This window comes from Carcharhinus amblyrhynchos, chromosome 1 (assembly GCF_965287045.1).
Source record: "Carcharhinus amblyrhynchos chromosome 1, sCarAmb.v2.hapA, whole genome shotgun sequence".
NCBI lineage: Eukaryota > Metazoa > Chordata > Chondrichthyes > Carcharhiniformes > Carcharhinidae > Carcharhinus > Carcharhinus amblyrhynchos.
The window spans coordinates 16,490,176-16,515,817 of NC_137324.1; the positions used below are offsets into that span (position 1 = coordinate 16,490,176).

General features: G+C 45.5%; 1 pseudogene; it reads left to right on the forward strand.

Annotated features, from left to right (window-relative positions):
- Positions 1-1,961: 1,961 nt before the first annotated feature.
- The window catches only part of LOC145348626 (N-acetyllactosaminide beta-1,3-N-acetylglucosaminyltransferase 4 pseudogene), a 31,102-nt pseudogene continuing 7,421 nt past the window's right edge, over positions 1,962-25,642 (forward strand).

A 25,642-nucleotide genomic window follows, 5' to 3' on the forward strand; every position in this document is an offset into this window, starting at 1 on the left:
ATACGTGTTTCCCGGGCACTTTAAGTTTTGGTTGGAATGGTACTGGAAGTGACAAAAGGCAGGACAGCTGATGTGGCACTCATTTCCTGTTCAAACCCTCAAAATGGTTCGCCACTGTTAAAATTCCACCTGGTGTGGGTAGAGGATGAACTCTGAAGTTGGTTGTGTCTGATGTCTAGCAGTGGGGTCTTGGACAGGGCAGCACGGTGGCACAGTGGTTAGCACTGCAGCCTCAGAGCACCAGAAACCCGGGTTCGATTCCCAGCTCGGGTCATTGTCTGTGCAGAATCTGCACTTTCTCCCTGTGTCTGCGTGGGTTTCATAGAACATAGAACCCTACAGTGTAGAAAGAGGCCCTTCGGCCCATCAAGTCTGCACCGAACACATTCCAACCCAGGCCCTATCCCCATATCCCTACATATTATACCCACTGATCCCTCTAACCTATGCATCCCTGGATACTAAGTGGCAATTTCTTAGCACAGCCAATCAACCTAACCTACACATCTTTAGACTGTGGGAGGAAACTGGAGCACCCAGAGGAAACCCACGCAGACACGAGGAGAATGTGCAAACTCCACACAAACAGTGACCCGAGCTGGGAATCGAACCCAGGACCCTGGAGCTGTGAAGCAGCAATGCTAACCACTGTGCTACCGTGCCGCTCTCCTCCCACAGCTTGAAAGACATGTTGGTTAGGTGGATTGGCCGTGCTAAATTCTCCCTCAGTGCAAGCCTGATGGGCTGAACGGCCTCCTCCTTCATTGTAAGGATTCTGTGATTATGTTCGGTAAAACGCAGGACAGTTTGAGGCGGGAAGTCATTCAATGGAGCCTCCAAACAAAGTTGGCAATCCTCACACTACGCACCCCCCAACTCCGGCAGCATCCTGCACCCCAACGATTTCCCATCCTGAGCCAATGACAAATTTGAAAGGCTTTGGGACTGTGCGTGCTCCAGTTGGCCATGGCCGATAAAGCAGATTTGAGCTGTTTGCCGAACAACCTCAATTAGAAAGGGGGTGAAATAAATTTAGAAACTTTTCTACTTTAACTTGATTACACTTGGGGCAGCACAATGGCAGACACAGGAGATCTTAAGCCCTTCTGGGCGCAGTGGTTAGCGCTGCTGCCTCACTGCGCCAGGGACCCGGTTTTGATTCCTGGCTTGGGTCACCATCTGTGCGGAGTCTGCACATTCTCCCCATGTCTGCATGGGTTTCCTCTGGGTACTCTGGTTTCCTCCCACACTCCAAAGATGTGCAGATTAGGTTGATTGGCCATGCTAAATTTCCCCTTAGTGTCAGGGGGATGATCAGGGTAAAAACCTGGGGTTATGGGGATAGGCCATGGACGAGATTGTTGTCAGTCCAGGCTTGATGGACTGAATGGCCTCTTTCTGCACATTCTATGATTCTACAATTCGGATCTCATTGTGTGCACCCTTTTAAAAATATCATAGGAACAAGTCATTTGGTCCATTGAGCTTATTCCATTGATCATGGCTAATTTTCACCCTCGACTCCACTTTCCCCTGCTGTCTCCATATCTCTTGATGTCATTAGTATCCAGATATCTATCAATATCTTGAATGTATTTTAGGATTGAACTTCCGGAGCCTCTGGGTAGAGAATTCTAAAGACTCATTACCTAGTGAGTTTCACATCAGTGGTCGGGAAACTGTTGGAGAATATTCTGAAGGAAAGAATCTATGTCTACTCAGGGAAGTAAGGTTTGATCAGGGATAGTCAGAATGGCTTTGTCAGAGGGAGGTCATGCCAAGCAAATTTGATCAGGTGCATAGATAAGGGTAGTGCAGTTGATGTAGATTTCAGCAAAGCCATTGACAAGGTCTCAAATTGGAGAGTGATAAAGAAGGTAAAAGCACATGGATCCAGGGTGCGGTAGCATAGTCCCTTTAATGGGCGTACCTTGGCGGACCACGTGATTGAGCTGGAACCAATGGAGCACGAGCACATGAACCTGGATCGATCGGGAATGAGGGCATGCATCCCTGGGGTCGTGAGACCGCAGCTGGAGTCAGAGTGTTGTGAGGAATAGACCTGTATAGTTGTGCTGTTGAACTTTTGTTATTTGTAGTTCTTCTCAGTAAGATGTCTTTAGTTTGTTTCTCGCAGGGTGGACACAGTGCTGCCTCACAGTTCCAGGGGCATGGGTTCAATTCCTGTCTTGGGTTACTGTTTGTGCAGAGTCTGCATGTTCTCCCCATGTCTGCATGAGTTTCCTCCGGGTGCTTCAGTTTCCTCCCATGCTCCAAAATGTGTACTGGTTAGGTGTACTAACCATGCTAACTTCTCCCGCCGTGTCCCCAAACAGGCACCAGAGTGTGGCGACTAGGGGATTTTCATAGTGACTTCATTGCAGTGTCAATGTAAGTCTACTTGTGACTAATAAATAAACTTGGCGGATTGGCAAGATTGGCAGAGTGGTTCAGAGTGAAGAAGAAGGTCTTGGGCTGTTGGAGGAGATAGATGGGTTGGTCAGATGGGTAGATCATTGGCAGATGGAACTTAACTCAGAAAAATGTGAGGTGATACACCTTGGATGGACTAACAAGGCAAGGGAGGGCATAAGGAAGCTCAGAGGAACAGAGGTATATTGGGTTGCTCGCCCACAGATTCCAGAAGGCTGAAGGACAATTAAATGGGGTAGTTAAGAATGCAAGAGGGATACTTGCCTTTATCAATCATGGCATAAATTATAAGTAAGAGTTCTGAAGGAGTTTTGAGGGCTTAGAATTCCCCATTCACCTGACGAAAGGGCAGAGCCCTGAAAGCATTTGCTACCAAATAAACCTGTTGGACTTTAGCCTGGTGTTGTGAGACTTCTTAATGTGTTTACCCCAGTCCAACACCAGCAACTCCACATCATAGATTATAAGAACAGGGAGGTAATGTTTGAGCTGCACAGAACTTTGGTGAGGCCACAGTTGGAGTACCGTGTGCAGTTCTGATCACCATATTATAGGAAGGGTGTGATTGCATTGAATGCGGTAAACAGGAGGTTCACTTGGATGCTGCCTCGAATGGATCATTTGATCTACAAGGAGAGACTGGACATGCTTGGACTGTTTTCTTTAGAGCAGAGAAGGCTGGGGGTGGAGGGGGTCAGGGTGGAGGGGAGTCCTGATTGAGGTATGTAAGATTCTGAGGGGTGTGGGCAGGATGACTAACAGACAGTTGTTCCTCTCAGTTGAAGGGTCAATAATGATGGGGCATGAGTTTAAGGAGAGGGGCAGGAGGTTTGGAGGGGACTCGAGGGGGTAATGGGAGTCTGGAGTGCACTGCCTAGATATGCACGTCCTTTGGGGCAGGAAATCTGCCATCCTTACCCAGTCTAGCTTACATGTAACTCCAGATCCACAGCAATGTGGTTGACACTTAACCGCCTCAAGGATGGGCAACAAATGGCAAGCCAGTAGCAACATCCACATCCCATGAACGAGTTAGAAAAGGATGATTTAATCTTGTAGATAATATCACAGACTTTCCAGTAGATGCAGTGTCAATGGTGTTAGGTTTCCTCGCCGGTCCATAATTCCTTGTCTGTGATGTTACTCATTGGATGGTAAAATGGCAGATTGAGATAGTTCAGTTTAGCAAGGCAATATTACTGATTCCACAAACTAGGTTCCACGCCACATGAGGATCCCCACCTCTCCATTTTGGTTTTGACAAGGGATGTGTATCCCTTTGTGTGTCCCCAATAATGTGCCATGTCTCAACAATTAAAAATTAAAGAGAAGGATACGGGATCCTTTACCTTAGCAGCTGAGCAGACTCTGGTTGCCTGGGTTACGAAATGACCTTTGAATAGTTCTCTTTGAATTTAATCTGCGCATGCCAAAGGTTGAAAGGGCAAGGGAGTCATTAGTTTCTCTTCAGGAATAACGAGGTACAAGTTTCTGCCATACTGCAATGTAGCTCCTTTTATCTGGGGGTCACAGACATAAATTCATGTTTCAAGATAGCAATGAACATATCTCTTTAGTATTAATCCCTCACAACATAGGAAACCCGAACAAGAGTAGACCATTCCACACTTTGACACTGCTCCACCTTTCAGTATGGTCATGGCTGACCCTTTAACTCAAAGTCAAAACTTCAGTTTCCTCCCACGTTCCAAAGATGGGCGGGTTAGGTTGATTGGCCATGCTAAATTGACTCTAGTGACAGGGAGATTAGCAGGGTAAATGCATGGGGGTGCAGGAATAGTGCTTGGGTGGGATAGTACAGACTCGATGGGCCAAATGGCCTTCGTCTGAACTGTAGGGATTCTATGATTCGATGATTTTACTGCGATAATCCCGATGTCGCTACACTCTGGCACCTGTTTGGGAGGATTTAGTATGACCAATGCACCTAACTAGCACATCTTTCGGACAGTGTGAGGAAACTGAAGCATATGGAGGAAACACACACAGACACGGGGAGAACATGCAGACTCCACACAGACAGTGACCCAAGCCGGCAACCGAAGCTGGGTCCCTGGCGTTGTGAGACAGCAGTGTTAACCACTATGCCACCGTGCCACATTCTCGTGCCCTCATGACGGCAGCGCTTCTTTTATTTGTGTCATCATCACAATTCCACAGATGCCGCCAAGGTGAATTTTCAACGAGGCGGTGACCGAAACTAATTACCTGTCTATCAATTAAACGGGAGAGCGGAAAGGGAAAGCAAAGCAGGCAGGCACTAGGGCCTTGCTGTGCGTGAATGTGTGCGGGGCAGGTCCCCCACGTCACAGCAAATCAAGCTTGTGTAGCTGTGAAGGATGAGTTGCAGTTAGATTCAGCTGGTCTGTGTGATAGCTCCCAGCAGTGCTGGAGGGGTCATCCGTCAGGTGAGTACGCTTCCCGTTTTATTTGGCTAAAAATGAGAAACTGCAGCTTTGATTCTTGCTGGCAGGAACTGAAAAGTGCTTTCTGTTTAAAATGTCTCCATCGGAGAGGACAGGTTAATACCCCGATGAGCAATAAATTTGTATTGACGTGGAGCAGGTTTGCTTAACGGTTAATGCTACCTGGTTGGAAAGGGAATGGGAAGGGATAGGGGGAAGAAATGAATGAAAGTGAGAGAAGGCTGCAGCTTCCTGGGCTGAGAACGATGATGTATTAATTTTATTTTGCCTCATCTGACTGTGGAAAGCTAGCTGCTCAGACACCTTCCACAACTCTTGTAAACCGAGGATATTCAATAGCGATCGGGGTTTAATTGAATAATTGCCAGTAGCTCAATGTCTCAGTTACTGGCTTGTGGATTGTCACTGCAGGGAGTCGGGGCTCTTTTATCTTCTGTGACAGGAATGGGTTTAGACAGGACAAGCCGCTTGAGATCTTCTGTTTAACCCTACTTTTCCACTCCCATTCCCCATATTCCGGAATTTCCTGACAGGCCAGGCTCGAACATATCCGACCACCAAGCCTCCTGGACCCTCCGTGGGGGGAGAGAATTCCAAAGAGTGAAGACATTTCTCTTTATCTCAGTCCTAATGATCAGCCCTACGTCATAAAATTGGGCTCCCACGGGGTTAGGTCCTCAAGTTAGTGGAAGCAAGGAGTGGAATTCTCCCCAGAAAATCCTAAGTGTCGGAGAATAATGGAGTCCTTCCTGCTGTTCTCTCAGGGACACTCCGCATTGCTATCCTCCCACACAGTCACTCTTTCGGAGAGTTGGGAGCTCCATGCCAGTACAAGGGGTTAGAGTAAACATGTTAGTGAGCCTGGCTTGCATTGGGGCCCTCCCAATATGTCCCTCCCCCTCTCCCCCCACCGACCTCTGTCATGCCCACTCCCTGTCAGGACCCCAACATGGTCCACCTCTGTATACCCCCGATCATAGCCTTCATAGCCCACCCACCCCCATCATAGCTCTCCTCACCATAGCACCACTATGATTCTCCCAGCGCAGTGGAGTGCAGTGGGGCAGGCAACATTAGTAGGGGCTGTGTAGTGGGCTCCCTGCTGGGCACCATGGCCTGCGGCTGGGGAGGAGGAGGAGGGGGGAGATCGGTGCTGGCCTAGAGAGATCCAGGAGGCCAGCAATGGGGGTTTGGGGGGGGCGGGGAGGTTGCGGTTTCTGTGCTGGCCAGCGATCAGGAGGCCAGTAGTACGGGGCTATTGCGCATGGGCCAATCTCCACTCTGACAGAACGGGGTATGTACAGTGGCCCCCTCAGCACCATGCTGCCGGCCTCTCCAGCTGGAATAGACCCCACCCCACTGATTTTAATCGAGTTTCACGCGAGGTCAATCTGCAGTGTACAGAGTGTGGGAGATTCCTTTTGAAAATCCCGCTAAGAAAACCAACAGATTTACGTGAATTTGGCACTTAGAATTTTTTTGGAAGAATCCCGACCTACTTTTGTGTATAGTCATACCCTTCTCATGGAGATCTTGTGGCAAAATGAATCGCATTTCTATGTCTGAACCAGAATCTCTGGGTGTGTGTTCCATCCTGGAACTTAATGCCAATGGGAAATACATTTGTGAAGCAGTTGGATATGTTGATTATCACTCTGTAAATGCTGCCAGTGTGTCTATGGCAAGTGGTAAGAGAGGAAGAGTTTCAAGGTCAACCAGAACTCTGTGGTAGCTGACAGCCCCACATTAAAAACTCCGCCATCAGGTTCTTGCCGCAGGATTTACTCTGTAGAAAACATCTTCCTTGTTTTGAGGTAGTAGCAGTGAGAGAGATGCTGTTTTCAATAGAGACATTTGTGACAAATTTCCATTTGAATTCAACAGGATAAATGGAAACAGGCAGAAACTGTGGTTGTGGGGTTAGGAGGTGTATGTTTGTCACATGTATCTCTGTAAATAAATACTTATAAAAATGTGTAAAGATTGGCTCCAGTTCTATCCATCACCGCCTCGTTAACTGGAGTTCAAGTCGCATTGTGGTGGCTGGGGGAACTTAAATGCAAATAATGAAATAAAAAGCTAGTCTCAATAATGATAACCCTGAAACCATTGGATTGTTGTAAAAACCCATTAATATCCTTTAGAAAAGGAAATCTGCCATCTCTACCCAGGCCTGTGTGTGACTCCAGAGCCACAGCAATAAGGTTAACTCTGAACTGTCCTGTGAAATGTCCAGGAAGCTATTTGTATCAAACCTCAATTGGAAAAGTCAATTAAGAATAAAACCAAATGCACCATCTGACATCAACCTAGGCACTGTAAACAACAAGTGCACACCCACTCAACCCCGCAAATTCCTCCTAACTAACATCTGGGGACTTGTGCTAAAATTGGGAGAGCTGTCCCACAGACTAACAGAATCATACAGTGCAGAAGAGGCCTTTTGGGTCATCGAGTCTGCACTGACCACAATCCCACCCAGGCCCTATCCCCAATAACCCCACACATAGAACATAGAACATAGAACATTACAGCGCAGAACAGGCCCTTTGGCCCACGATGTTGCGCCGACCAGCTTTTTTTAAAAAAAAAACACTGACCCACTAATCTAAACCAATCCCTTTTCGTCCATAAACCTAGCTAAACATTTACCCTAGCTACTCCCCCTGACACTAAAGGGCACAATAAGAAGCCAGGTTAAAGTTTATTTGGAATCACAATCTTTCAGAGTGCTGCTCCTTCATCAGATAAGCATTCTCCAAGGCAGCCTTCACGACACACGACAACACAGAAACACCGAGCAGAAACTGATAGCCAAGTTCTGCACGTGTGAGGGTGACCTCAACTGGGACCTTGGATCCATGTCACACTACATGTAACCCCACCATTTGGCCTGGACTTGCAAAATCTCACTAACTATCCTGGCTTCAATTCACACCTCTTCAACCTATAATTATCCCTCTCCTACTCACTCATCTGATGGAGGAGCAGTGCTCCGAAAGCTGCCACTTATCTGCCCATTTGACCATTCTGTTCAAATCTCCTTGTAGCCCGAGAGATTCCTCCTTACTGTTAACCACCCATCCAATCTTTGTGTCATCCATAAACTTACCAATTCTACCTCCCACATAGTCATCAATGTCATTTGTATAAATGATGAACAATAGGCGGCCCAACGCCTTTGGTACACCACTGGACACTGGCTTCCAAACACTAAAGCAGCCATCTGTCAACAGCCTCTGTCTCCTACAACTGAGACAATTTTGAATCCACTTTATCAAATTACCCCGTATCCCATGTGTGAATTTACCTTCTTTACAAATCTCCCATGTGGGACCTTGTCAAAGGCTTTGCTGAAATCCACATAAACTACATCGACTGCATTACCCTCTTCTACACACCTAGTCACCTCCTTAAAATTCAGTCAAATTTGTTAAGCATGACCTCTCTCTGATGAAGCCATGCTAACTATCCCTGATCAACTTTGCCTCTCCTTCAGAAGTTTCTCTAACAGTTTCCCTACCAGTGACGTGAGACTCACTTGTCTATTGTTCCTGGTTTATCTCTACAACCATTCTTAAATAGCAGAACCACATTAGCTCTAATCATCTGGCACCTTCCCCCATGGTCAGGGCAGAATTGAAAATTTGGGTCAGAGCTCCTTCAGTCTCCTCCCTTGCCTCCCACAGCAGCTTAGGGCACAATGTTCTGGACCTGGAGATTTACCCACTTTTAAGGCTGCCAATACCTCCAATGGCTAGTCAGGTAACATCCTGACGTTCACTGAATCATAACTTTCACACAGTATCCCAGACTACCCAATTCCTATACCCAGGTATGTCCTATCCCAATGGCAGAACAGACCTGGTACATGTGGCAGCAGCTCAGTGATATACTGTCAGGAGGGAGCTGCTAATCCTCAACATTGAGTTTGGACTCAATGAAGTCTCAAGGCATCAGGTCAAATATGGTCAAGTGAACACCCTACTGATTATCCTGTGCCTCCCCCCCTCCCTCGTCCTCACATCAGTGCTCTGCCATGCTGAACACCAATTGGAAGAAGAATGATAGTAGCAACAACTAAACAGGCCATTCCACCTTCCCTTCTTTCCTCATGTCAGTACACTATAACTTGTCCAGACTGGAATGAGTGGGACCAAGATATTTTTGGATTTTTGAATATGCCCTCTTTCCATTATCTGTTGCATTCACTCTGGTTCATTGGGCAGCACAGTGGCACAATGGTTAGCACTGCCACCTTACAGTGCCAGGGACCCAGGTTCGATTCTCGGCTTGGGAAAAGTCTGCACATTCTCCCTGTGTCTGCGTGAGTTTCCTCCCACAGTCTGAAAGATGTGCTGGTTAGGCGCATTGGCCATGCTAAATTCTCCCGTAGTGTACCCGAAGAGGTGTCGGAGTGTGACAATGAGGGGATTTTCACAGTAGAACATAGAACGTAGAACTCTACAGTGCAGAAACAGGCCCTTTGGCCCATTGAGTCTGCACCGACCACAATCCCATCCAGGCTCTATCCCCATATCCCGACACATTTACCTTCTAATCCCTCTAACCTACACATCCCAGGACACTAAGGGGCAATTTTAGCATGGCCAATCAACCTAACCCACACATCTTTGGACTGTGGGAGGAAACCGGAGGAAACCCACGCAGACACGAGAAGAATGTGCAAACTCCACACAGACAGTGACCTGAGCCGAGAATTGAACCCAGGTCCCTGGAGCTGTGAAGCAGCAGTGCTAACCACTGTGCTACTGTGCTGCCTAACTTCATTGCAGTGTTAATGTAAGTCTTACTTGTGATACTAATAAACTTTACAATTAAAAAACTTTGGCGAGTTTGTCTACCTTGCTTTTAGAATGATAACTCCTTGTAACCTCTTATTTTTGAACACTTGGGTAATCCTGGATTTCTCCCTCTGGAAATGATTGTTTAGGCAGGGTAGGAAGTTTTGGGGAAGGCAATTGATCAACATCTTATTCTCCCTCAAAGTCCAGTAACCCTGGTGTGGCAGTAAGGTCAGTAACTCCATGCAAGAGAAGGACATTATTCTGCCTCTAATCCTGGACTTGTTTGAAGGCTCTCACCCTTGACTAATACTTTTGATGCAAGGGCAGGTGCACCTGCATTGATAAATGGATCGCCACTGTTGTACACCAGTGTTTTACACCAGCGCATGCTGTTACTTGAGTTGCACTTTCCGTCTTCTCAGTCATTTCACAAAATGATAAAAGATCACGCTCGTTGGTCTAATTCAAGCTTTTTCAAAATGGGGGTCGCGACCCACAGTAGGGTCGCAGGATGTTAAATATGGGTCACCGGTTAAATGCTCACTGCCTTATAAACTGGTCCTGTTCAGGGATGTACTGTGATCCTGTTTAAAACAGGAATGTTGCGTTTTTTGTGCACATCTTGTAACAGGCGGGGGTGACAATGAGAACCCCTCAGATGATGACATTGCCAGCATGAGGACGTGTGATGTGGAGGAAAAGCTTAGTGTTGCCCGAGACAGTTCAAGTTGTGTGCACTCTGTGAAAGGAAAAGCTAAGAATTAGGAGAGAGGTGTATTTTTAAATGTACAATAAATCCCGTTTAGATTGCAACAGTGCTGTAGCTTGCCTGGTCTCTGCCTGAGTCTTGAATTTCCTGCCGGGAAGACAGTCTTTAACTTCAGGGTTTGACAAGAATGGGCATTTGGCAGACCGCCCAAAAATAAATTTGGTGAGAGTAATGGAGTGATCCCTGTCGGTCTCTCAGGTCTGCTCTTCACCACAATCATCTCACACTCAGTCACGTTTTTGGAGAGTGGTGAGGTTCATGTTGGTATGGGGGGATTTGGGGGGGTGCAAACTTGTTCGGGGTAGCCTGATCTCACAGTGCACTGGGGGATCCTCTCCGCCTAACCACCCCCCCCAATTCCTCCCCATCAGTGGCATGTTCCCTCAATCCCAGCCTCATAATGTCAGAAGTAGGGATGTTCACCGATGATTGCGCAATGTTCAGCACCATTTGCGACTCCTCAGATACTGGAGCAGTCCATGTTTAAGTGCAACAAGATCTGGACAATATCCAGGCTTGGGCTGAAAAGTGGCAAGTAACATTTGCGACACACAAATGCCAGGCAAGGACTGTCACCAATAAGAGACACTCTAACCAATGCCCCTTGACATTCAGTGGTGTTACCATCATTGAATCCTCCACTGTCAACATCCTTGGGTTACCATTGACCAGAAACTTGCCACATAAACACAGTGGCTACAAGAGCAGGTGAGACACTAGGAATACTGTGGTGAATAACTCATCACCTGACTCCCCAAAACTGATCCACCATCCACGAGGCACAGGTCAGGAGTGTGATAGAATATTCCCACCTGCTTGGCTGGGTGCAGCTCCAACAGCGCTCGAAGTTTGACACCATCCAGGACAAAGCAGCCCTCTTGGTTGGCACCATAAGAACATAATAAGAACATAAGAAATAGGAGCAGGAGTAGGCCATCTAGCCCTTCGAGCCTGCCCCGCCATTCAATAAGATCATGGCTGATCTGTCGCTGCTGAGTTCCACTTTCCCGCTTTCTCCCCATAACCCTTAATCCCCTCTCTTATCAAAAACCCATCAACCCGCATCTTAAAAATATTTAGCGAGGCAGCCTCCACCACTTCAACGGGCAGAGAATTCCAGAGATTCACCACCCTAACATTCAATCTCTCCACCACTGATGCTCAGTAGCAGCGGTGTGTACTATCAACAAGATGCTCTTCAGCAATCCACCAAAGATCCTTAGACAGCATCTTCCAAATCCACGACCACTTCAATCTAGAAGGACAAGGGCAGCAGATACATGGGAATACCACCACCTGCAAGTTCCCCTCCAAGCCACTCACCCTCCTGACTTGGAAATATATCACCATTCCTTTGCAGTCTGGGTCAAAAATCTGGAATTCCTTCCCTAATGGCATTGTGGGTCAACCCACAGAACATGGACAGCTGCGATTCAAGAAGGCAGCTCCCCACCACTTTCTCAAGGGCAACTAGGGATGGGCAATAAATGCTGGCCAGATAGCGATGCCCATGTTCCACAAATGAATGAAAAAAAACACGGCATAACCTCCCCCCCCGGTCATAGCCCCTCCTGTCATGGGCCCCACTCAGGACCCATCCTCTTGGCATTGTCCCGGCACACTGGCAGTGCCCAACTGGCATTACCAGAGTGCTTGGTGGCAACTGCCAGGTTGCCGTGCCTTGCCATGCTCCCGACCACCCGGGGGTTTAAATGTCTTCCGAATTCGTGACCATCTCTGCTAGTGGAGACCAATAATGATTCTTGAGTTGTGCCCAGAAGGCTGGATGATTCCATGCACTGGGAGTCGAATGGGCTATGCATAATTAAATGCTACTTAAATATGTTAATCGACCTCACATGCTTCCTGGGCGTGATCCAGTTCAAGCCATTAGAGAAGGGCTGGGAGGATCGCAAACTGTTTGTAGTTGGGTGCATCAATTGCTTTTAGGCCCACACACTCCAGGTTCGGTGGAGGTGGGAATATCACCCCAATGTCTCATAACCCAACTCATTACTTTTCCCCCTCTGAGCATAAAAGTATTTTGCGGTTAAATCGATTTCAAAATGAGATGACATGTGAGAAACAAGAAAACCACTGAGATGTTTAATTTTTAAAAAGATTACAGCTGTCTATGAGAAAGGATAAAAGACACATTAGCCATAGACTTCAATAGATGCAGCAACATGCAGTTATCGATGTGACATATCCCACCCACCAGGGAGATTTATTGATGGGATGGTAGTAGACAGAGATAATGGAAGTATCCTATTTAGTTTCCACCAGAAACAGCATGATCTGGTGAGCTCCGCATTCCAAAGGTGCATCTTAAATGAGAAATCTGTCAAATAAACAGCAGTCAGTTTTCTATGGGTGGCTGGTGCACAGTAAATGAGGGTATTGTTTGATTTGAGGCATTTATTTTTGAATGTATATGTTGATGAGAGCAAAATACTGACACCAATTTCCTTGGTGCCAGAATATGACGGCATGGTAGGGATCTGGGTTCGATTCCTGGCTTGGGTCACTGTCTGTGTGGAGTTTGCACATCCTCCCCGTGTCTGGGTGGGTTTCCTCCGGGTGGTCCAGTTTCCTTTCACAGTCCAAAAGACGTGCTGGTTAGATGCGTTGGCCATGCTAAATTCTCCCTCAGTGTACCTGAACAGACACTGGAGTATGGCGACTAATGCATTTTCACAGTAACTTCATTGTATTGTTGATGTAAGCCTACTTCTGACACTGATAAATAAACTTTATGGTCCAAATAAATTGGAAACTGACCCCCGCCCGATGCTGATATGCTGTATAGGAACCCTACAGGGCAGAAAGAGACCATTTGGCCCATCGAGTCTGCACCGACCACAATCCCACCCAGGCCCGACCCCCATATATTTACCCACTAACCCCTCTACCTACACATCTCAGGACACTAAGGGGTAATTTTAGCACAGCCAATCAACCTAACCCACACGTCTTTGGATTGTTGGAGGAAACCGGAGCACCCGGAGGAAACTCACACAGACACGAGGAGAATGTGCAAACTCCACACATAACAGTGACCCAAGCCGGGAATCGAACCCAGGTCCCTGGAGGTGTGAAGCAGCAGTGCTAACCACTGTGCTACCGTGCCACCCAAATGTTAGCAATAATGTTAGTACAAAGTGCAAAGATCCTTGGGGCGATCTTACTGGCCGTTCATGCCATGTTCCCACTCCAGCGAGGTCGGAGAACTTGACTGCCAGCCAAAACTCCGTTCAGTGCAGGTGGATGGGGAAAATCCCGCCAGCGGGAACGGTGATAAGATTCCGGTCCCTATTTCATGACATATCCCACATGAAATGGGTCGCGAAGGACGACTGTTTGGTAAAAGTCGGTCGCCGGAAAAAAAGTGTTTGAAGAAAGTCCCGCCCCATCACCCATCATATTCTAGGTTTTGAAAGGGCCCTGATGAAGGGTCATCCAACCAGAACCATTGGCTCTACAGATGCTGACAGATCTGCTGAGTTTCTCCAGCATTTTCTGTTTTGGTTTCAGATTCCAGCATCTACAGTATTTTGCCTTTGGTTGAAAGATTGGCCTAGTTCAGTACCCTGTCCAGTTTGAACAGTGCTGAGGGGACATATTGTTCTATTGTTATCTACGATCCAGCAGTCACTGGAATTGAACAATCCCTTCTATAAACACAGTTATCATTGATCCGAATGGTTAGTTTTTGTACTGAGGGCTGTGTTATCATGGGAATGAATGGTGTCATAATAATTACTGAACTAGGAAATGGAAATCTAGCCTGGAGCCAAAATGGCCACCCTACCTGGAAGGCCAGAGAATTTGAACCACTTAAGAATAAAATGTACTTTTCAGTAATGATGGCCATTTTGAATCACAGATTATCAGCTAAAATTAGAATCAAACAATGGGTTGCCTTTAATGAGGAGATGGTTCAGGTACAGTTGACACACGTAGGGCAGGCAAGGCACACTTCCCCAGTTGACCAAACTGGTAGAGGGAACGATAACGCAGAAAAGGTTTGTGTATGAATGTCAGGCTGATAAAAATCAGAACAAGGTTGAATGTAGTAAAGTCAGAACAGAACTGCAAAAGGAGCCATAGAGACAAAGCACAAAGAGAAGTACAGCACAGGAACAGGCCCTTCGGCCCTCCAAGCCCATGCTAATCATGATGCCCCAATTAGACAAAAAAAAAACTTCTGCCCTTACCAGTGCATATCCCTCTATTCCCTCCCTATTCATGTACCCATCTAGATGCCTCTAAAATGCTGCTATTGTGCCTGCTTCCACCACCTCCTCTGGCAGCATGTTCCAGGAACCCACCACTCTCTGCGTGAAAAACCTCCCCCGCACATCTCCTTTAAATTTTTCCCTTCTCACCTTGACTCTGTGTCACCTTGTAATTGACACTTCCAGCCTGGGGAAAAAGCCTCTGACTATCCACCTTGTCTATGCCTTGCATAATTTTGGAGACCTCCATCAGGTCACCCCTCAGCCTCTGTCTTTCTAGTGGAAACAATCCTACTTTATTCAATCTCTCCTCATTGCCCACACTTACTAGACAATAAACATCCTGGTGAACCTTCTTTGCACTCTCTCCAAAGCTTCCACATTCTTCTTGTAGTGTGGTGACAGAAATTCATGCAATACCTCATATATGGACTAATCAAGGTTCTATATTGCTGCAACATGATTTGCCAACTCCTGCATCAATGCCCCAGCAAGCATGATAGTTTTACAGCATGGAAAGAGGCCCTTCAGCCCATTGTGTCACCAGCCATCTAGCACCTATCTAATCCCTTTTTTCCTTATCCAACCCTTGATATCCCTTGACATCCAGGTTTCTCTGGATTTGTTGCTCACTTTCATAGGAACATGCATTCTCTGTATTTCCTTTTTAAATCAATCCCACTGCTCTGACGTAGATCTTCCGACAATAACTAACCTGAAGAAACTGAGAACTAAGAGTGGAAACTGCTAATGTTCAGGCCATGACTATGCAATCTTCCCTTGTTACCAGAGGACAAGAGAATTGCAAAGGTACATCATGGTTCAGGAATAGAGTGGCAAGAAAATATAGCCTCAGTGGTGAGAAAATGTGCAGAAACAATGGTGAGAACTTGACCCATGATCTCCGCACATCAACAGCTGCCTGTCCCAGACCTGTACGACACCAATCACGAATGCAATGTTATGCTGGCTGGTCACTTAAGGGCGCCATCATGCCACAGTGGTTAACACTGCTGCCTCACAGCTCCATGGACTTGGGTTTGATTCCGACTCCGGGTGACTGTGTGAAGTTTTCAAATCCTCCCCACATCTGCGTGAGTTCCTCCGAATGCTCGGGTTTCCTCCCACACTCCAAAGAAATGTGGGTTGGTTGGATTGGCCATGCTAATTTGCCTCTTAGTATCCCAAGTTACATAAGTTAGCCATGATAAATGAATGGGGTTACAGGAATAGGACAGGAGACAGCGATGGGTTAAGATACTGGAACAGAGAGTTGGTGCAGATGGACCAAATGGTCTCTTCTGCACTCTCATTATCTTATAGACCTCTATAGGTTATAGATTCATAGTCATTGAGATTTACGGTATGGAAACAGGCCCTTCGGCCCAACTTGTCCATGCCACCCTTTTTTTAAAACTCCTAAGCTAGTCAAAATTGCCTGCATTTGGCACATGTCCCTCTATACCCATCTTACCCATTTAACTGTCTAATTGCTTTTAAAAAGACAAAATTGTACCCACCTCTACTATTACTTCTGGCAGCTTGTTCCAGACACTCACCACCCTCTACATGAAAAAATTGCCCCTCTGGATCCTTTTGTATCTCTCCACTCTCACCTTAAACCTATGCCCTCTAGTTTTAGACTCCCCCTACCTTTGAGAAAAGATATTGACTATCTAGCTGATCTGTGCCCCTCATTCTTTTATGGACCTCTATAAGATCACCATCTTTCTCCAGAGAAAAAATTCCCAGTCTATCCAGCCTCTCCTTATAACTCAATCAAGTCCCGGTAGCATATGAGTAAATCTTTTCTGCTCTTTTTCTAGTTTAATAATATTCTTTCTATAATAAGGTGACCAGAATTGCACACAGTATTCCAAGTGTGGCCTTATCAAGGTCTTGTACGACTTCAATGAGACGTCCCAACTCCTGTATTCAATGTTCTGACCAATGAAACCAAGCATGCTGAATGCCTTCTTTGCCACTCTGTCCACCTGTGACTCCATTTTCAAGGAGCTATGAACTAAGGCCTAGTACCCCCTAGATCTCTTTATCCTATAACTCTCCCCAACACATTAACTAAGCCCTGTCTTGGTTTTGTCTACCAAAGTGCATACCTTGCATTTATCGAAGTTAAATTCCATCTGCAATCCATCAACCCACTGGCCCAGTTGATCAAAATCCCATTGCAATCTGAGATAACCTTCTTCACTGTCCACTATACCACCAGTCTTGGTGTCATCTGCAAACTTACTAACCATGCCTCCTATGTCCTCATTTAAATTATTAATATAAATGACAAATAACAGTGGGCCCAGCACTGATCCCTGGGCGCACTGCTGGTCACAGGCCTCCAGTTTGAAAAACAACCCTCCACAACCACCCTCTGTCTTCTGTCATCAAGCCAATTTTGTATCCATTTGGCTACCTCACCCTAAATCCTGTGAGATTTAACCTTATGCAACAACCTACCATGCGGTACCTTGTCAAAAGCCTTGACAAAGTCCATGTAGACAACATCAACGACATTGCCCTCATCTATGGGTGGCACAGAGGTTTGCACAGCTGCCTCACAGCACTAGGGACCTGTGTTTGATTCCTGGCTTGGGTCACTGTTCCTTGTGGAGTTTGCACGTTCTCCCCATGTTACTGTGGGTTTCCTCCGGGTGCTCTGGTTTCTCCTATAACCTCTATACCTCTATAACCAATAGAGGTCTATAAAATAATGAGTGCTGGATAGGTGCATTGACCCAAACAGGCATCAGAGTCTGGTGACTAGGAGAGTTTCACAGTGACTTCATTGCAGTGTTAATGTAAACCTTACTTGTGATAAATAAATGTTATTTTATCTTTTTGCTTACGCCGTCAAAAAACTGTTATCCCTTCAGGTATGTTTCTAAGAGCATGACTATTCCAGACTTGACTAGTCTGTGGGATAGCTCTTCCAATTCTGGAGCAAGTCAGTCATGAAGAAGACCTTGTCATGTCTGTATTTGCTGACTCATTCAATTCTGGCTGATCTGACCAGTTTTATTCTCATTCTTACTTCATGTAGCTATTTGTTGCTACACGTGCCTCAGTGGGCCATTTCCATGGACAGTTAAACATCAACTATATTGCTGTGGATTGGGAATCTGGAGGCTAGGATAGGTCAGGGCGATAGATTTCCTTCCTTAAAGAAAATTTGTGAACCAGTTGGATTTTTTTATCATGGACATGGGCGTCGCAGGCTGGCCAGCATTTACTGTCCGTCCCTAGTTGCCGGGGGCAGTTGAGAGTCAACCACATTGCTGTGGCTTTGGAGTCACATGTAGAACAAAGAACAAAAAAAGTTACAGTACATGAACAGTCCATTTGACCCTCCAAGCCTGTACTGACCATGCTGCCCGACTGAAATAAAGCCCCCTCCCCTTCCAGAACCATATCCCTCTATTTCATGTATTTGTCCAGATGCCCCTTAAAAGTCACTACCGTATCTGGTTCCACTACCTTCCCCGGTAGCGAGTTCCAGGCACCCACACCACTTGTGTAAAAAAAAACCCTGCCTCGTACACCTCCTTTAAACCTTGCCCCTCACACCTTAAACCTATGTCCTGAGTAATTGATTCTTCCGCCCTGGGAAAAAGTTTCTGATTATCCATTCTGTCCATGCACCTCATAATCTTGTAGACTTCTATCAGATCGCCCCTCAACCTCTGTAGTTCCAGTGAGAACAAACCAAGTCTCTCCAACCTCTCCTCATAGCTAATGCTCTCCATGCAATGCAATATCTTGGTAAATCTTTTCTGTACCCTTTCCAAAGCCTCCACATCCTTCTGGTAGTGTGGTGAACAGAATTGAACACTATATTCTAAGTGTGGCCTAACTAAGGTTCAATAAAGCAGCAACACGGCATGCCAGTGTTTAAACTCAATGCCCTGGCTGTATGCCTTCTTGACTACCTTCTCCACCTGTATTGCCACTTTCAGTGATCTATGTACCTGTATACCCAGATCCCTTTGCCTGTCAATATTTTTAATGATTGTATTTGACCTTGCAAAACGCATTACCTCACATTTGTCCAGATTAAACTCCATCTGCCATCTCTCCGCCCAAGCCTCCAACTGACCTATATCCTGCTGTATCCTCTGATGATCCTCATCGCTACCTGCAATACCGCTAACCTTTGCGTCACCCGCAAACTTACTAATTAAACCGGTTACATTTTCCTCCAAATCATTTATATATATTACAAACAGTAAAGGTCCCAGCACTGAACCCTGAGGAACGCCACTTGTCACAGCCCTCCATTCAGAAATGCACCCTTCCACTGCTACTCTCTGTCTCTTTGACCGAGCCAGTTTTGTATCCACCTTGCCAGCTTGCCTCTGATCCCATTCAATTTCACCTTCTGCACCAGTCTGCCACGAGGGACCTTGTCAAAGGCCTTAGTGAAGTTGATTGGTCAGACCAGGCAAGAAGCCAGATTTCCTTTTCTAAAAGAAATTTGTGAACTAGATGGGTTTTATGACAATCCACAATAGTTTTATGGTCATCAGTAGATTCTTAATTGCAGATCATTTTTCGTTGAATTTAAATTCCAGGAACAGTTACATTCCATTGACTTTAATTAGACAGGACAGCATGGTGGCACAGTGGTTAGCACTGCTGCCTCACAGTGCCAGGGAACCAGGTTTGATTCCCATCTTGGGTCACTGTCTGCACATTCTCCCTGTATTGACGTGGGTTTTTTCTGGATGCTCCGGTTTCCTCCCACAGTTTGAAAGATGCATTGACTCGAACAGGCGCTGAAGTGTGGCGATTAGAGGAATTTTGCAGTAAATTGCAAAGTTAATATCAGCCTTAATTGTGACTAATACATAAACTTATACTTTAAAAACCCCTCATGATTTTGAATACTTTGATCAACTCTCCTCTCAATCTTGGTTCCTTGAAAAGGACCAGTCACAGCCTCTCCAATCTATCCACAAAACTGATATCCCTGGAAATACTCCTGTAAATTTTTTTCTCAACTCTCTGTAAAACCTTCATGTCATTCATAAATTGAGTGGCAGGATGGCACAGTGGTTAACACTGCTGCCTCACAGCACCAGGGACCCAGTTCAATTCCCAGCCTGGGTCACTGTCAGTGCAGAGTCTGCACATTTCTCTCCATGCCTCCTAATTGTCATCCAAATCATTAATATAAATAACAAATAACAGTGGACCCAGCACTGATCCCTGAGGTACACCGTTGGTCACAGGCCTCCAGTTTGAAAAACAACCCTCTACAAACACCCTCTGTCTTCTGTCATCAAGCCAATTTTGTATCCATTTGGTTACCTCACCCTGGATCCCGTGAGATTTAACCTTGTATAACAATCAACTGCACGGTACCTTGTCAAAAGCCTTGCTAAAGTCCATGTAGACAACATTAATTGCACTGCCCTCATCTACCTTCCTGGTTATCCCTTCAAAAAGCTCAGTCAAATTTGTGAGACATGATTTTCCACTCACAAAGCCATGCTGACTGTCCCTAATCAGTCCTTGCTTCTCTAAATGCCTGTAGATCCTGTCTCTCAGAATACCTTCTGACAAATTAAACACTACAGACATTAGGTTCACCGGCCTATAGTTTACAGGCTTTTCCCTGCAGCCTTTTTTAAGGCAGCACTATTTATTTCCCCATAATATTTTATTATCTCTAAAATAAATGCCTTTCTCAACAGTAAATACTGATGAGAAATACTCATTTAGGATCTCACCCACCTCTTGTGGATCTGCACATAGATGACCATGTTGATCTTTAAGAGGCCCTGCTCTCTCTCCCTCATTACTCTTTTGCCCTTTATGCATTTGTAGAAGCTCTTTGGATTCTCCTTTGCCTTAATTGCAAAGCGATCTTGTGTCCCCTTTTTGCCCTCCTGATTTCTCTCTTAACTCTACACCTGCACCCTCTATATTCTTCAAGGGATCCACTTGATCCCAGCTCCTTATTAATGTAATATGCCTCCTTCTTTTTGTTGACCAGGGCCTCGATATCCCAAGTCCTCCAGTGTTCCCTACTTTTATGAGCCTTGCCCTTCATTTAAAAGGAATGTGCTTACACTGAACCCTGGTTAACACACTTTTGAATGCCTCCCACTTACCAGACATCTCTTTGCCTGCCAACAGACTCCTCCACTCAACTTTTGAAAGTTCCTTTTTATTAACATCAAAATTGCCCCAATTTAAAATTTTAACTTTTGGGCCAGACCTATCATTCTCCACAATGTGGATTTTTAATCCTTGTACAGCGGACAAAGAACTGTGAGTTGATTTCTTAGTAATATAATACCATTTATTCATTAACAAAATTAATATTAGTTAAGGTAATTACTTTTACAGAACAATCATGATTCAAACTTCAGGCTGGACTTTGACATAACTTTGAGTGGCTGACCAGACCCCAATCAGATATTGGCCTGTATTCATGTGTTGGTCTTCGCAGTCTCCTCACTATGGTCTGGTCTTTGGTCCGGTCTGATCCTCTTCTTCTAGGCCTGACCTGTCCGTCCTTCTTGTCCTCCGGATGGTCCAAGGTCGTCCTTCACTGTGGTTGGTCTCTAGTTGCTGCTGCCAGTGGTGTGTGGCGCAGCACCTTTATCCTTTGATTAGTTGATGCCCTTTAGGGTGAGCCCTCGATCACTGCCAATCAATCGATCAGGGCTCGATCACCCTGATCGATGAAGTCCAGTCAGGTACTGCCACATCGATTTCAGAGTGTGTGTGTACACCAGCAGCCATGCCTGTGAGTGCTGGAAGCACGTAGGTTACCTAACTCCCTCCCAATCAAGGTTAAGGTGCTCCTTTGTTCAAACTTACTTGTTTACCAGACAGAGAGTGCAGATTGTCTTTGGGATAAACCCATTTGGTTCCCTGCTGCCCTTTAAGAACAGCAGATTTCCTTCCCTACCTGATCTGACCTACATGTGGCTCCAGATCCACAGGAGTATGGTTGACTCTCAACTGCCCTCCAAGGGTAACGAGGAATAGGCAATAAATGCTGACCAGCTAGCACCACCCAAGTCCCAGGAATGAATAAACAAAAATAAGTTTAAGTTTACTTTATTAATGTCACAAATAGGCTTATGTTAACACTGCAGCCAAGTTACTGTGAAAATCCCTGCATCGCCACACTCTGGCACCTACCCTGAGGGAGAATTTAGAATGGCTAACGCAACTAACCAGCATGCCTTTAACCTGTGGGAGTAATCCGGAGCATCCGAGAAAGAACATAGAACATTACAGTGCAGTACAGGCCCTTCGGCCCTCGATGGTTTCACAGGCCAGCGCAACAATCTAAAGCCCATCTAACCTATAGTATTCTAATATCATCCATATGTTTATCCGATGACTGTTTAAATGCCCTTAATGTTGGTGAATCCACTATTGTTGCAGACAAGGCATTCCACGCTCTTACTACTGAGTAAAGAACGTACCTCTATATCTATCACCCCTCAATTTAAAGCTATGTCCCCTCATGTTAGCCATCGCAATCCAAGGAAAAAGTCTCTCACTGTCCACCCTATCTAATCCTCTGATCATCTTATATGCCTCTATTAAGTCACCTCTTAACCTTCTTCTCTTGAACAAAAACAGCCTCAGTCTTTCCTCATAAGACCTTCTCACCATACCAGGCAACATCTTGGTAGATCTCCTTTGCACCAGTTCCAATGCTTCCAAATCCTTCCTATAATGTGGCAACTAGAACTGTATGCAATACTCCAAGTGAGGCCGCACCAGAGTTTTGTATAGCTGCAAAATGACCTCATAGCTCCGAAACTCAATCCCTCTACCAATAAAAGCTAACACACCGTTTGCCTTCTTAACAACCCTATGGGAAGAATGTGCAGACTCTGCACAGACAGTGACCCAAACTGGAATTGAGCCCAGGTCCTGTGTGTGAGGCAGCAGTGTTAACCACTGTGCCACTATGCCAGCCCATTCTACCCGAGCCATCAAATAACCTGAATAAAATTGAAGTCAATGGAAATATAAGGTGTCGGGTGTGGAATGGGGAATCTTCCCACAGGTTAGCACAATAGAACATTGTATTCTCTTTTGGGGCTAATTATTATCTCAGCCCCAGGAATTTGCTGTATGAGGGGCAACCATCTTCAGGTACCCCTTTGGTGACCTTCCCTCCATCAGAGGACCCTGACTGTGCGGAACTTACTTCCTCAGAGAGTGGTAGAGATAGGAATATTTTTAAAGTTGCGCTAATAGATTGTTGACTGACAAGGAAGTCAAAGGTATGGAAAGGAATTGTGTTGAGGTATTGACATCACAATCAGATCAGCCATGTTCTTAGGCAGGATATGCTGAAGGGGCTGAATGGCCTAGCCCTGTTCCTAATTTGCATGTTGAGACAAAGCATGCAAATATAAGTGCGCACTGACCAATATGGCCAGAGAAGGGTTTAAAATATCACAGGGAAAGCGGCTTCTATGATGGCCCCGTAACAATAGCTAGAAACCTAGAAACATAGAAACTAGAAGCAGGAGTAGGCCATTTGGCTGAGCATCAAATTCAATGGCCTGATCCCCCACTTCCCCCTGCCCCCCCATATTCTTTGATCCCTTTAGCCCCTTGAGATCACACAATGTTTTGGTCTCAACTGCTTTCTGTGTTAGTTAATTCCATACGTTCACCACTCTCTGGGTGAAGAAATTTCTCCTCATTTCGGTTCTAAAAAGGTTTACCCCTTCACTAGGCTGATACTGGAGTTGAGGGGGTTGAGCTATGAGGAGAGGCTGAATAAACTGGGCTTGTACTCGTTAGAGTTTAGAAGGATGAGGGGAGATCTCATTGAGACGTATAAGATGATGAAAGGGATGGATAGGGTAGAGGTGGAGAGGTTCTTCCCGCTCAGAAAGGACAGCAGGACTAAAGGGCACAGCCTCAAGATAAAGGGGGGGCAGTTCAGAACGGAGTTGAGGAGGAACTTCTTCACTCAAAGGGTGGTGAATCTCTGGAATTCTCTGCCCATTGAAGTGGTGGAGGCTACCTCGCTAAATATATTTAAGACGTGGGTAGAAAAGTTTTTGGTAGGCAAGGGGATTAAGGGTTATGGGGAGAAAGCGGGAAAGTGGAACTGAGCCACTTCAGGTCAGCCATGATCTTGTTGAATGGCGGGGCAGGCTCGAAGGGCTAGATGGCCTACTCCTGCTCCTATTTCTTATGTTCTTATGTTCTTATCTTCAAATTAATCCTAACTAATTTATTCTCTCCTCATGTGACAGTCCTGCCATCTCAGGAATCAGCCAAATCAGGCTAAACCTTTGCTGACTCCCTCTATAGCAAGGACATCTTTCCTCAGGTAATGATATCAAAACTGCACACAATACTCCAGACAGGGCCTTTCTAAGGCCCTGTACAATTGCAGCAAGCCATCCCTATCCCTGTCCTCAAATCCTCTTGCAACGAAGGTCAACATATCATTTGTCTACTTTACTGCCTGCTGTACCTGCACGCTTACTTTCAGCATCTGATGCACTAATAAATAAAGTTTAAAGTTTATTTATTAGCGTCAGAAGTAGGCTTACATTAGCACTGCAATGAAGTTACTGTGAAAATCCCTTAGTTGCCACACTCTGGCACCTGTTCGAGTACTCCAAGAGAGAAATTAGCATGGCTAATGCACCTAACCAGCACGTCTTTCGGATTGTCGGAGGAAATCAGAGCACCAGGAAACCCACACAGACACGGTAGAACATGCAGACTCCACACAGACAGTGACTTGAGCCAGGAATCAAACCTGGTCCCTGGCTAACCACAGAGCTAACCACTGCGCTACCGTGCTGCCCCAGAGAGGTGAATAATAAGAAATTATTGGCAGTTGTAACAAAGGCAAAGCAATATTTATGAGTAAATTTGATCTTGATATAGATAGGAGCAATCAGATTGGCAAATGTCATGTGGAAGATATCTTTTTAGAATGCTTTTGTGACAGGTTCCTGGAGAATATGTTGTGGAACCAAATTGGGATAAAGTTATTTTAGATCTAATGTTGTGCAATGAGTCAAAGGCATAATGTTGTAGTAATGGGTGAATGAGGATGATACAATTGAATTCAGCATTAAGTTACCCTAAGTCCTCATTACTCCAATCACAAACAAGAATCAGAAACTTAAAGTGAATTATATAGATGTGAGAGCACAACCGGTTATGGTCAACTGGGAAAATAAATTTAAAGATATAGCAGTAAATAAGATGGAAAATATTTAAAGAAACAATTCAATATTCATGTCCTCCACAACCAATTCAGTGGTAGCAGTAAGCACCATCTACAAGATGCACTGCAGGAACTCATGAAGGCTCCTAATATAACACCACCCAAATACACATGACCACGACCATCTAGCAGGACAAGGGCAGCAGATACATGGGAATGTGGATCACTGGGTCAATATCCTGGAACTACTGTGGCTACTCCGACACCACAGGGACTGTGGCGGTTCAAAAAGGCAGCTGACTACCTTCTCAAGTACAATTAGGGATGGGGAATAAGTACAGGCTGAGCCAGCGATGGCCAAATCTCATAAATGAATGAACAAGAAAAAGTTTCCCGAAAACATATTTCATTGCACAACTAAAACTCAATTAGAAACGTCCATTTATGGTTTGCTCAGGATTTTAAGAATAATATTAGATTATAAGGAGACTTGAATTGTTACAAAGAGCTTTAGTAATTCTGAGTACTGGAAGTGTTTTAGAAAACAGCAGAGAACCATCAAAAGTCAATAAGGGCTCATGGAATTGTGGATATTATATTAGCATGGACGTTAAAGGGGGGATTTTTCCCACCCTGCCGATCATGGGAATCGGAGCAGGTGGGGGCGGACCAAGCAAAGATCCTCAGGCAGGATTTTCCAGCCTTGGGGCAAGCTGGAACATTCCACCCAAAGAGCAGAGATAAATGGGGCA